We start from the raw sequence: 12,138 nt of genomic DNA, 5'->3' as shown, positions 1-12,138 counted from the left end.
CAGCAGCTGGGAGGCATACAGCTTTCCTCTTGGTCCACACTCAGTATCCATCACTATCTCCAGACCCTTCATCCCCCAGCCCCAATTTCCTACAGAAAAAGCTCCTCATATTCCCAGTTCTCCTCCTCATACCAGTTTTAAACTACATTTCCTAAGCCCTGCCATGCTGCCCTCTGGGCTCTTGCACAGTCCCTGCCTGCATGACTGGCAGCCAAGCAGAGCTGCCTGCCCTGGGCACGGTCAGGTGCAGGGCACGATGGCCCACACTCCCTTCCCGTGCTCAGGGCTCTGGCTCGCTCCTCTGCCTGGCTGCTGGTCCTTGTGGACAGAGCACAAATAAAACATATTTGATATCAGCCTATCACGGCATCTCAAACCTCTCAACAGATTAAATTGGCCTACAGACTCAAAGCAGAAGGTAGTGAATACATCAAATGCTATTAGAAAACCAGCTTGGACATCAGGAACAACAGCAGAGCAAGTTCTCTCTCTCTCTGTATTCTGTGTCTCTGGGGTTTCTAATGCTATATTTGGACTTTAACAAAAGAGATGTTTGGGTAATGTTTATTAACTGGTGGGTCGTCAGCCCCGGGGTCTGCTAAAAAAACCCTACAGAACTGCACTGGGTGTGCTCAAAAAACCCTACAGAACTGCACTGGGTGTGCTAAAAACACCCTACAGAACTCTTGCTTTTGGATAAGGCTTCAATTTGCAGGTGGTGGTGGAAGCACCCAGAGATGAGTACGGAGGCACTGGCACTCAGACCAAAGGTCCACCTGGCCTGCAGGCCATTTGTGGTGCTCAAGGGAGGCTCCTTGGTGCATGGGTGCATGGACTCCATTCCAGAGAGTGGTCAGTAAGGGAAGGACTGCTTGTTCACTTCCTTTGTGGGCAAGGATAAATGCTGCTGCTCCTGCCTGGCGGGACAAATGGGAAAGGCAATGTACGCAGGTTCATAGGGAGAGGCCATCACATTATTGCTCCCAATCTCAGTCTATCCTATTTACTGCCAGGACATGATTTTGTCACTCCCGGAGAAATTCCAGCCTCTAGTATCTTTTACTATCTACTTTTGAGACTCTCAGGGATCATTATAGCAGTTTCAGCCTGCTCTTGCCTCTGGTGCCACGCTTGGCAGTCCTGAAGCCAATCCCCATCTGTCTTCAAGAATATATTTAATTTGCTTCCCTCTCCTATCTCAGAACAACCCATCCAGACCTAGGAGTGCTCTCTGTGTTCCCATACTCCATCCTTTCTGGTTCTTTCCCTGAGGTGGCTACAGACACACACAGTTTGTAAGAGCCAAGCACTTCCCTTAGGGATGTAGTATGGCAAAAAGCAAACGATGGGCCCACCACCCAGCCTCACACAGCATCCTTGTCCGCATCAAGGGCACCAAAAGGTGTGTTTCCTGAGAGGGTCCAGCAGGTAGAGCTGGCTGTGGGTGGCCACAGGATGCAAACAGTGTGATTTCTGTCCTGGAATTTCCACAGGAGGTGTCAGAAATGGCCCATCCACTCCTGTGCTCTAGTTCTGCTGTTCAGCACAGAGCTGTGGACTGCCACAGCAGACCATGAGAGGCACTTCAATGTTTGGAGAAGAAAACTGTCTTAGAGAGCATTAAGGTTTTTATTCTGCCCTCTAACCTGGAAAAAGACTCCACTCTGCCAATGTAATAAGAGGGTCAAATTTTTCTTAGAGCCTCTTTCTGCCTACCTCTTCCAAACCCACACAAGCAAACACCTGGCTAACTAACAACTTGTGGCTCTGGGTGCTGGCCAAGTCGTGGTGCCTGGGCTTCTTCTTGAGGAGCTTCTCTTTGACTCTACTTTGGCTGCTAAAGCTTTAGTGTTACTTGCTGAGTGGCAAATAACATTCCCGTAAAGATGTGATGCTCAGTGGATGTTCCCTGGTCCCCACAAGGGTCTGTGATTCAGCTTTCCATGAAAGGCAAAACAAATCCTGGCTTTATGGAGAAGCAGTGTACTGCTGGCATTCACAGTGGCATGGCACCTCTCCAACCTGAAGGCTGGGCAGGCACTTGAATGATCAGTGGAGGAGTGATTGGGAATTTGTGTGTTTGGTCAGTCCTTAGAATCCTTCAGCCTCTGTTTACTGCTGCTGTCTGCGGAGGACCTGTGGTTCTGGGAACAGACTGAAGCGAGGCATTGAAACATGAAGGAGCAGAAGAAGGGAAAAAGCACAGAAGGTGGGACAGACAGCTTCTCCAAACCCCTTCCCACCCCTGGGAAGGAACACAAACATTTATCCCTCTTTCCTCCCAGCCCACACACATGGAGCAGCTCAAGCAGCATATTTAAATTCCAGAGGCTGCAGAGTGATTCCCATCTGTCCTACCTCTGGGTGGGAGATGGCACAATGTTGTTGCAACCAGCTAATGCTGACTTAAATGTTAAGTGCAGCCGATAGCTGGATGGTGGGACAGGATGCACTTTGGCCACCTCAGGAGAGGTATGTAGAGGCTGATGACTCTTTTTCCTCAGGCCTGAAATGCTGGTGGTTCCTCAGGTTGGATCCGAATGCCTGCACCTTTCTGTCCCCGTAGAGAGGCCCTCCTAATCCTGGTAAACATCCACACATCAGCCAGGAACGTGTGAGTTTCCATCAGCAGGCATTTCTGCTTTCGGATGAGTTGGATTTCTTCAGTGCCTGGCACATTTACAATAGTACTAGTTTCATCCCAAAACATAAACTTTGCTAAGAGAAAAAAAAATTGTTTACTTGAACAGTGCCAAGGAGCAGCATTTTTTCATGCCACAACAGCTCCTGAAGTTTTCTATTTCTTTTTTTCCTTATTACCTCAGGAAAAATTCCTAACCTCTTATTTGTCTTTTTGACTGATGCTCAGAACAGTGCTGACATTTGCACAGTAGATCTACAGTAAGGCCAGGTTCTCTTCCCTGGTTGTTTACAGCATACAATGGTTTAAATAGAATAAAAGATATTTTCCCCCATATAAAATTCTTTGTCATTCTGGTCAGTCTGTGCGAGGAGATCCTCATGAAACCCTCTGTCTGCCCTGAATAATTTGTGCTCCACAACTGCAGATGGAACTAGTTCATACAAGTACACGTAGGTGAGGCAACTGATACCAAACCCATGCTTGCATTTCCAGTTTCTTTAAAGCAGAGATTCACTTGCTATCTACAGTAACTACCTTAAATACTGCCCTCTAAAAGTCTTTATAAAGATAGCTGTAACTGTGACTTTCTTTCGTACATTAAGTGATATAAATAGCCAGAAGTCATCTAACTAATCTTAGCCTCTGGAAGCCAGTGGAAATTTTTCTATCGATTAGAGTCAGCTTGGGTCAAGCCCTACACAGTGTTTTCTAACCCCCTGCCCTACTTTTTCTCCATTCCAATTTAACATATATATCTCTAACTCTTTCAGTTGGTGCACTTTTTTCTCTCTGTCAAACAGAAATCCTGATAAGGAGGTCCCAGAGGTCTTTTAGCTTGTCATCACATCCCTTCATAGGCTGAATGTGTGCAGAATGCTTTAGGAAGAAGCAAAAGCTAAATATAGAATAATTTAAAGCTGCCCATTAAGGGCATGCCTACATGACACAAATGCAGCTAGCTTAGGTCCTGGGAGTGGTGCAGTCACAGAGCTAAGTATAACCAGGCAGAGGATGTGGCTCACAAACCATCCCCTTGCACTCACATCCTGTCTCTCGGTATCAGAGCCTTAGAGGAAGATATAAAAGCTCATAATAGACAGTCATATACTAACTTGCCCATAGGGTAACTCTCTTCCTGATTAAGCTCCTCAGCAGTCAGTTTATAGCCTGAAGCACATAACCCTGCCACTTTTTTCTCTTACCCAGCATTATTGCAGCCACGCTTTTTCTTCACAGACTTTGGTAGTACAACTGGTGGCCTGGGCTGGTCAAATTGATGGGAAATAACCTCATGCAATAGTGATGTATTACCACTAGCCTCATCTGCCCCTGTAGATCTTAATGGAAGGTGATGACTTGGACTTTTAGTCTAGGAGGATAAAGCATTAATTCTATGTTAATCAAGCCTATCTGATATGGCAGTAATATCACTGCCCACCTTTTTCTTTTTGTGCTATAAGTTCCTTAATCTGTCAGTATATCATCTATTTATACAGAAATCAAATCATCACCTAACGAGACAAAGATGAGAATATATACTGCTTGATTGGGCCAAGTGGGATTTTTGGGAGAGAAGCAGAATGGATAGTGCAAAGGATGTACAAGGAGCTACCCTTTGCCTTCACTGAAAAAGACTCACACAACTTAGCTACAGGTGATTTCTGACTGTGCCGTCTCAGAGAAGGCATCAGCAATGTTGTATTGAAGGCACAGTCAGCATCCACCTGCTGCCTTATGCTCTGACAGCTGCCAGTCCCCCCTCCCCACCACCCAAACCTCTCCAGGAGCAACTGCATTTCCCATTCTGGAGTCTTTTGTACTAAATACCCTTCTAATTCTGGATTTCTGTATTTTCCTCTGCCTTTTCCCAACTCTTTTATATCTCAGTGTCCTGAAGAGCACCTTATTTCAAAGCAGTGATGCTCTCTAGGAAGTTAGCTAAGCTGGAGGCTGGCAGCAATCACCTTGGCACTGCATGACATGGTGCTGGCCAGGACATCCCTGGTGTGGTGTCACTGCTGTCACCAGATCAAAACCATTGCTTCAGAAGTCTTCTCGTAGCTCAGCTCCACCATTCCCCTTCTGAACCCTCCAGGCCACCAAAACGTAAGCTCAGTTTGATTATTCTCTTCATAAGCTATGTTCGTTCTTGGAGAGATGTAGTGTCACAACACAAACATAAAGCTCACCCTGGGCAGAGCAGAGATGCAAATGATGCCTTCTCCTTGTTTTGGGGAAATTCTGCAGGTTGTATGAAGGGGACACAGACAGGAATGATAGCCCCAGCTCCTGCAAGGCTTTATGTATCGCCCTTTCTTCTCCCCTCTGCAGCAGCACAAACTTACTGTGATTACTGGTGTAATTTACAAGGAAAATTCCAGAGAAAACTCAGCTCAGTCACCAACAGAGGCAAACAGGACTTGCATCTGGGCCTTAAATATCATGAGTTTGTAGAAAATGAACAGCTTTCATTACAGGTGCCATTGGTCCCTGTGCACTGGCCCAGAGAGTGAGAACTGCCTTTTACATCTAGGCAAAACAAAGGCAGCTATAGTCAAATCTGAAAAAATTCTCTGGGAAATAAACCAAAATGCATTTTTCCCCTGAGACTTATTATCTGTAACTACCCAAAGGACAGCTGGCAGCTCAAGGGCCAAGACAGCTCCAGGCTCTACACAGCACAGTGGATTTTCCCCTGACTGTTGTCTCACTTGGAGTCCAGAAGATGACTTACAGCTTCAAGGTGCTGAGTTGAATCAAGAGATGATGCATGGGACTCTGTATTGGACCTTGTGTGCTGCTGGATTAAGCCCAGCTGGTCTAACTCTTCTTCTGAAAAGCTGGCTTCTGTATCCTGCTAAGAGCCTAAAGAGTTAAAGTTATTAACTGGCTTCTGAATAAAATGCATTAGGAATAAATATGCTTTAGGATAAACCTATTAAATGGATAAAAATGCCATTACCAGGGGTGAAATATGATTGTGTGACCTTTTAAATAAATAAGCCTGCTATGCACCAAATTATGTCAGATAATAAGCTTTATACATTATAAAGTCATGCAGTAGGTCTCAATCTTCGGGCATTCAATGAAATATCGCTAGCCATAAAGGGCTCCTGAAATGTTACACTAAAGAAAATTGCTTCCAGCTATAAAAACTTAACTGTTAAAACAAATGGAGTCTCTCTCATAAAACCCTTTGCAAGGCACTGGTAGCAAGAGCAAAAGCTTACTAGAAACAAACCTGAGGCATTTGCAAGTACACAGCACTTCTTAAAATAACTCAGGCTCCAGATAAATCTGGAATAACTCTGTTGAAAGCAGAAGGGTATAACCCCAGAACACCAGCATGAGATCCAAATTATGTTTGTAGGGCCTTAGAAATATGCTGGTGGGATAGCTCTGGGTACAAACATTGCTGTGTATCCAAACTGATCTGACTTGCAGTTTTGGCACTTGTGCAGGCAGTGGAAATGCCGACCTCTCTGTCTGTCCTGAATCTTGGGTCTGGCTGTGTCATGCCTCAGCGACTTGCCCAGATTACTCCTGACACAACAATATTCCTGCTAAGGGACCATTTGTATTTGATGGGATGGAAACAGAGCTGGATATTATCAGCCTTGTGAATAAAGGCAGACGTGCATTTAGCCAGATTCAGCTACCAGCTTCACATGCGGCAAAACTGGCTCTCTGCATCAAGTCAGAGTAAGAACTTTCTGCTCTAAACCATTACAAATAAGAGGGAAGGAAGCCAATTCTCTCATTCCTTCTAGTGATCACAGGCAAACCAACAAAACCTCCTGGTGAGGCGCTTGCAGTTTTAATAAAATCATCATGGTCACTTAATCTCTTGTTACATGAACATCAGCAAATAAACACAATTCCCAGCTTGGGTCTTGTGCTGGTTTTGGCTGGAACAGAGTTAATTAGTTTCAAACATAGTTCCAAGGACTGGAAATACTCTTGGAATTCCCTGACACAATCAATTATCTTCTTAAAAAGTTGATGTCAGACACTGACAAAAAGGACCATTCCTGTTTCTTCTGGGTTTTCATTTTTTTGTTTGTTTGTTTGGCGGAGTTTGTGCGGGGGTGCTTGTTTTTTTTGCCTGTGAACTGGGAGAATGCATCCTAGAAACCTTCATCTACAAACACTGATAATTTTCACCAAAGCACAACCCAGTGCAATCTTTTCCAGGAGGGGCACTTAAAGAGACATAGCAAAATTCAAGCACACAAAATTAGCCAGCCCTGCTCCAGTTCCCAGAGAGTTCACTCTCTGATCCTTAGCAAAGAAAGAGGTGCATTCTCCACAACTAGTTTTGGTGCTCCTGCTAAACACAGCGAGGTACACTATGGCAAACACAACCTAAACAGGACCACTGCAAAGGAATGGGTGGCATCATGAGGCCAGCAGTGAAATTTTATCTTGTTTTCCTGAACTGGAGTGCAATGTCTAGAAGCAAATAATAGATCTGTTCCAGGCAGGAGCTCAGCTGCATCCTGAAGATGCCTCCAGGCGCTTGCCATTTTGTTTTATTGCTGTTCCTCACACTGGTGAATGGTAAGCATTAGTCTCACAGAGAAGACACATTACTGGGGTGAAGGACAATGGCTTGTTATATAATCCTGCCAAATCCTTGATACAGCAGTTCTCAGCAAACAACCATCTTGCTCTGAGTCATTTGGAAAGTCTCTGGTTCAGTGAGCTTCCAGGAGCAGACCATCAAAACAGGTTGTATTTCCACTTCCCATTTCAAATTACAGGAGGCACTTATGAGTCAAGGCAGTAATTTTCTCTTTATCTGCCTTCAGATGCCATCCCGCACACGGATCCAGCCCGTGCACCTGCTGAGCCAGAGGCCCTGTGGGAGTTCCCAGCCAGTGCTGGATGTCACAGCTTGCAGCTGTCCTGGGTGGCTGCTGGCACGAGGGCAACCACAGTGTGAGGAAATCCTTACCCTGCTCTTCAGAGAACTGGAGATGCTCCACGTGGGGCTGGACTTGCTCCACACTCACCAGCCTTTTTCCAAATGCCCATGGCTGGTCCCTGCCAAAAGCAGGCACTGTGCCCATTAGACCTCTGGGCTGGCCCTGCATGGCCATTCATATTTTTTTCTTGTTTTATTTCCCTTTGAGGCAATGCCAAATCCTAATTCAGTTCTGGGGCACAGATCCCACCCAGCAAGACACATTACACTGTGTCTGTCTTGGAATAAGGAGGACTCCTGCCCCAGAGCTTGGCCAGCTCAGACTCACTGCTCTCCCACCTCTGCCCAAACCCACTGCTCTCCCACCTCTGCTCTCCCAGCTCTGCTCCTCCCCACCATGCCTGACAGACAGTCACAATCAGCTCTTGTGACAACAGGATTGGCACAAGAAGCTGACCAGCTCATCTTTTACAAACCAAACAACCACAACTTTGGCAATCTCACTCCTACTGAATAACAACAACAACAACAAAAAGAACGGAGTCAGCAGCAAGCAGTAGCTGTTGCACAGAGCTGTAAATAAACCCAGGACAAATGAGATGAGGCAGCTTGGGTTGGCTGGTGGGTGCTGAAAGAGCTGGTCCAGGGTTGCCCTTTCAGGGTGGGCCAAAGTGGGGGAAGATGGAAGGCAGTCACTTCCCTGGTTTTCTAACTCCCTGCACAGGACAAAATTGCTTCAGCCTTTACTGCTATTACACACTTCCTATGAAAGTACCATAGAATTCAGTGCTCAAGCTGTAATGCAATTAATGTGATTCTAGGACAATTTGCAGCATCTGCAAAAACCATCAAGTTTCATATCTGTGGTTCATTTCAACAGTCATAATTTGGCTAACAAAATTATTCATGCTCAAAACTTCTCTTAATTTTTTTTCTTAAAACAGGTTAAAATTTCAGAATGTGGTCAGAATAGCATCTACTAGAAGGTGAGATTGTTTGCTAGAGAGGCATTTTGAAGTTTAAGTTCTAAACAGATGGGACCATCAGTGGAGGAAATAGAACTCATGTATGCCATATGCTTTACATAGTTTTATGATTCTTGTATTTTTTATTAAACTAGCCAATGAAAGTAATAACTATACTGGAGATTTTCATTTAGTCTCAGGAGCCAGAATAGTGATTCAGTTATTCATGGTGTTTTCACTTCTGTTTTCCTTCTCAGCAACATAAATCATAAATCTAAGAGTTGGATTTTCAGTGTAACTTACAGTAATCAGCTTATTTTGTGTTTCCCATTGATATGGTGTAACTATTGCTTTAAAATTGCTGTTTACAATGGGCAGCAATCAACTTCACAGCACAAATCATTGGTCTAAAATTAAAAACTTAGTATCTTACTATTAGCTTATATGGATTTTAGACTCTGCTTCTTAAGAAAGGACTACCAGGCATCCATCAGAAATAAAACTACTTAGATTAAGATTGGGGGTTAGATTCTACAGATTCAACAGAACCAATTGAATCAAGTATTTTCTATAATTCTATTTTTAAAAAACCAAACCTCAAGAGAAGTCATTTTACTTGCAGACTGACTTTTCAGCTACACTGTGTAGCTGAATCTTAATTTGTGTCCTTTTCTGTAAAAAAGATCTTAAGCAGATGTTCTCCAACACCCGTAGCAGTAACTTGCAAAGTGAAAATAATACAAAACTTTCTGTTTTGCTTAAAAGGTTCATTATGACTTTGTTTAACTGTGCCTTGGCAAAACTGCTTTCCAAATAGTTGCAAACAAAGCAACTTATAACACATTATTTTTATATATGGCTCTGAAAGAGCTGAAAACACAAAGCTCAAAACACATAATTTATAAAGGTTGTGTAACTTGCTATCTAAACTTATCTGACTAATCATGAAACCCGTGAGAGAGGCAGGTGGATTGTAACAGCAGATGAGTTGAAGGGCTGCGATTCTCATACAAGGAAAGGGTTCAAATAATTGCTTGTTAGTCACAGAAAAACAATGCTGCAAGAAAACTGTATGAATAAATGAATGAGTGAACACTGGACTAATGAGCTACTTCCTCTGCTTGGTGGATGAGCTCTCAGGGGATGATGACTCGTTTTCGTTACACTCGTGAGCACAGTGCAGAGTTAACAGGGTCTTGGTTTCTGCCTGCTGCTCTAGTGACACACAGCCTGGTGACAAGGCCTGGGACATGGAGGGCTTGAGCACTGGACACAGGACATTTACTTCACAGCACCAACTGAGAGCTGTCCTCCTGCCCTAGGTTTGGTGAAGTGCAGGCGCTGCCTGGTGTTTCAGGAGAGCAGATTGATACCATGACACGGTGGAGCTGTTCTGAGAGCTGTAGGTTTGTTCAGCCAGGTTTATACTGTGGGCACTGCCCCACACAGGCCTGGCTGATGAGCCCTGAGGGACCCTGGCTAGCTGTGGCCTTGTCTATCAGGTGTTCCTGTCCCTGAGCAGCACCAGAGTATTAACAAGCCCCATTGAAAGCCAGCTTACTTGTTCTCTTTTTTTTTTTTTTTTACTTCTCCTCCGGTTCTCCCCCTCCCCTTCATGTGCCTCTCCATTCCTCTGTTTCCCAGAGAACTCCTCAGCTTGCACATGGACAGCCAGCTTGGGGCCAGAGGCATTCCTCTGCTGCTCTTGTGCAAGGAGATACAGACTGCAAAACCCCTATGGAGTTTCATCAGCTAGGGTCCAACATACTGACTAGAGAGGTTTTCCCAAAGCCTGGCACCAGAAGAGCAGGGAGACCTGAGAAGGCTTGGAAGAGGGGTACCCGCCATTTGAGAGAGCAGTGTCAGCCGGCATTGGTCTTATCAGAGCCAGGCTTAATTTAATCATTCATCTGCTCTCTGATCTCCAGGATACCCCTGCTCTCAATTTCCCTGAATGATGGAGAGATGACAGTACTTAATGAGATTGACTGTCATCTTCATTACAATAACAGCCTTTCATTATATCATTGAACATCATTTGATGCCAAAGAAAAGCATGCTCTCTTAAATTTCAGGCAGTGACAAGGGGTCCAGAAGAACAGGGTTCCAGTCCTGGCTTTGCCAGAGGCCTCTTCTGGCCCATTAGGTAAGAGCAGGACAGCCACTGAATTAAAGGTTGTGTAAGCAGTGTAGCTCAGACACTTCCTAACTGTAGGGAGCGAGGCTCTGCAACCTAAACACTCTGTGTGTAATTATTAAATTGAAGCTGATTCAGAACCTTGACACATAAAGAGAACAACCTAGAGGCTCTCTCCTTCCTTTCATACAGCTTTACATTTCAAACAATTACTTTAAAAGGACTGGATCAAAAAGTTGGTGGTTGCTCAAAGCCCCAGAAAAGAGCATCCAATTCAAATCCAAATTGGATTTTTTGTGGCTGCAGCAGTGTTTCCATCATTCTGAGTATTTTGGCTTGGTACTCTCCGAACTAGACTTGTCTCTTCTGGAAAAGAAAAGGGATGTACAAAAATATGGTGTTTTTTCCCAGCCTGGAGAGTGAGTAGATAATAGAGTAGGAATCAGGATCTATTTTTAGAGCCTAGCTTTTTAATTCATTAGCTGTACAGAACTCTTCACAGGCAGTCACTTTTCTCTACTGGGTCAAGGCTGGGGAACAACTGCTGCATTACAAGGACAGAGATAAGTGAGAAAGTCGAGCTATAACTCTCCTCCATCACTAATTACTTCATTCTAAGGCCCCCACAAAAATCACCAGTGAAATTCCATGACCTTCTGCTGCAAGGAAGGAGCCAACTGCCTCCTCCAGCAGCATCTGTGCCTTTTGCAGGCATGGTGCCAGCGTGCCTCTCCCAGCAGCACACAGCTGCCTCGCAGAGATTCCCAGTGCTTCGGAGACAAAGCAAGGAAACAATCACACTCGCTGTTGATTAGTGAGTCCCTGCTTTGCAACCCAGCTCGTGTTGCCAAGTAATGAGCACTTCTATTAGCTATGTGGAAGGGAGTTTCCTACTTGCTTATTTAAAGAACATCCTAAATCACACAATCTGTTTTTACACATCCCACCCTTCGGGACAGAAATAGTGCCCTTGCCAGGTCCTCACCTTGTACAAAAAGCTGAGTGATTAACTAATCTAGGCAGCTGACACAAAAGTGAAATCCAGCCTAATAAAAGCTTACAGTCAACTATTTTCAACAGCACCTAAACCAGGCTGAACCAGCCTGGTACTGTACAGCCCCACTTCTCTGCAGTTTAACTGTGGTATTCATTTTGTCTTGCATAGAAACCAGACAGCTCTTTTAATTACATCCAAAACATGCCTGCTCAGACTGAGAAATGATCAGCCCTGCAAACAGAGCCAAGTAGATGGCTTGGAAACAGATTACTAGATTCCTCCATGTCTTAATAGATTTGCCTAGTGAAATTCCTGAAGCTTCCTCTTCCCTCCCCCTGCCCTCCTTCAGCTACAGCTTAGTGTCCCTGTTTCAGGCAGACCCTTGGTGTCTGGGGAGGACTGAACTCACATTACAAGCCTCTCACTAGGACTGTCTCAGGTGACTGGTTTCTACCATAATCTTAAGGA

Source organism: Melospiza georgiana, chromosome 1 (assembly GCF_028018845.1).
Source record: "Melospiza georgiana isolate bMelGeo1 chromosome 1, bMelGeo1.pri, whole genome shotgun sequence".
In the NCBI taxonomy this organism is placed as follows: domain Eukaryota; kingdom Metazoa; phylum Chordata; class Aves; order Passeriformes; family Passerellidae; genus Melospiza; species Melospiza georgiana.
This window is presented reverse-complemented; position numbering follows the sequence as displayed.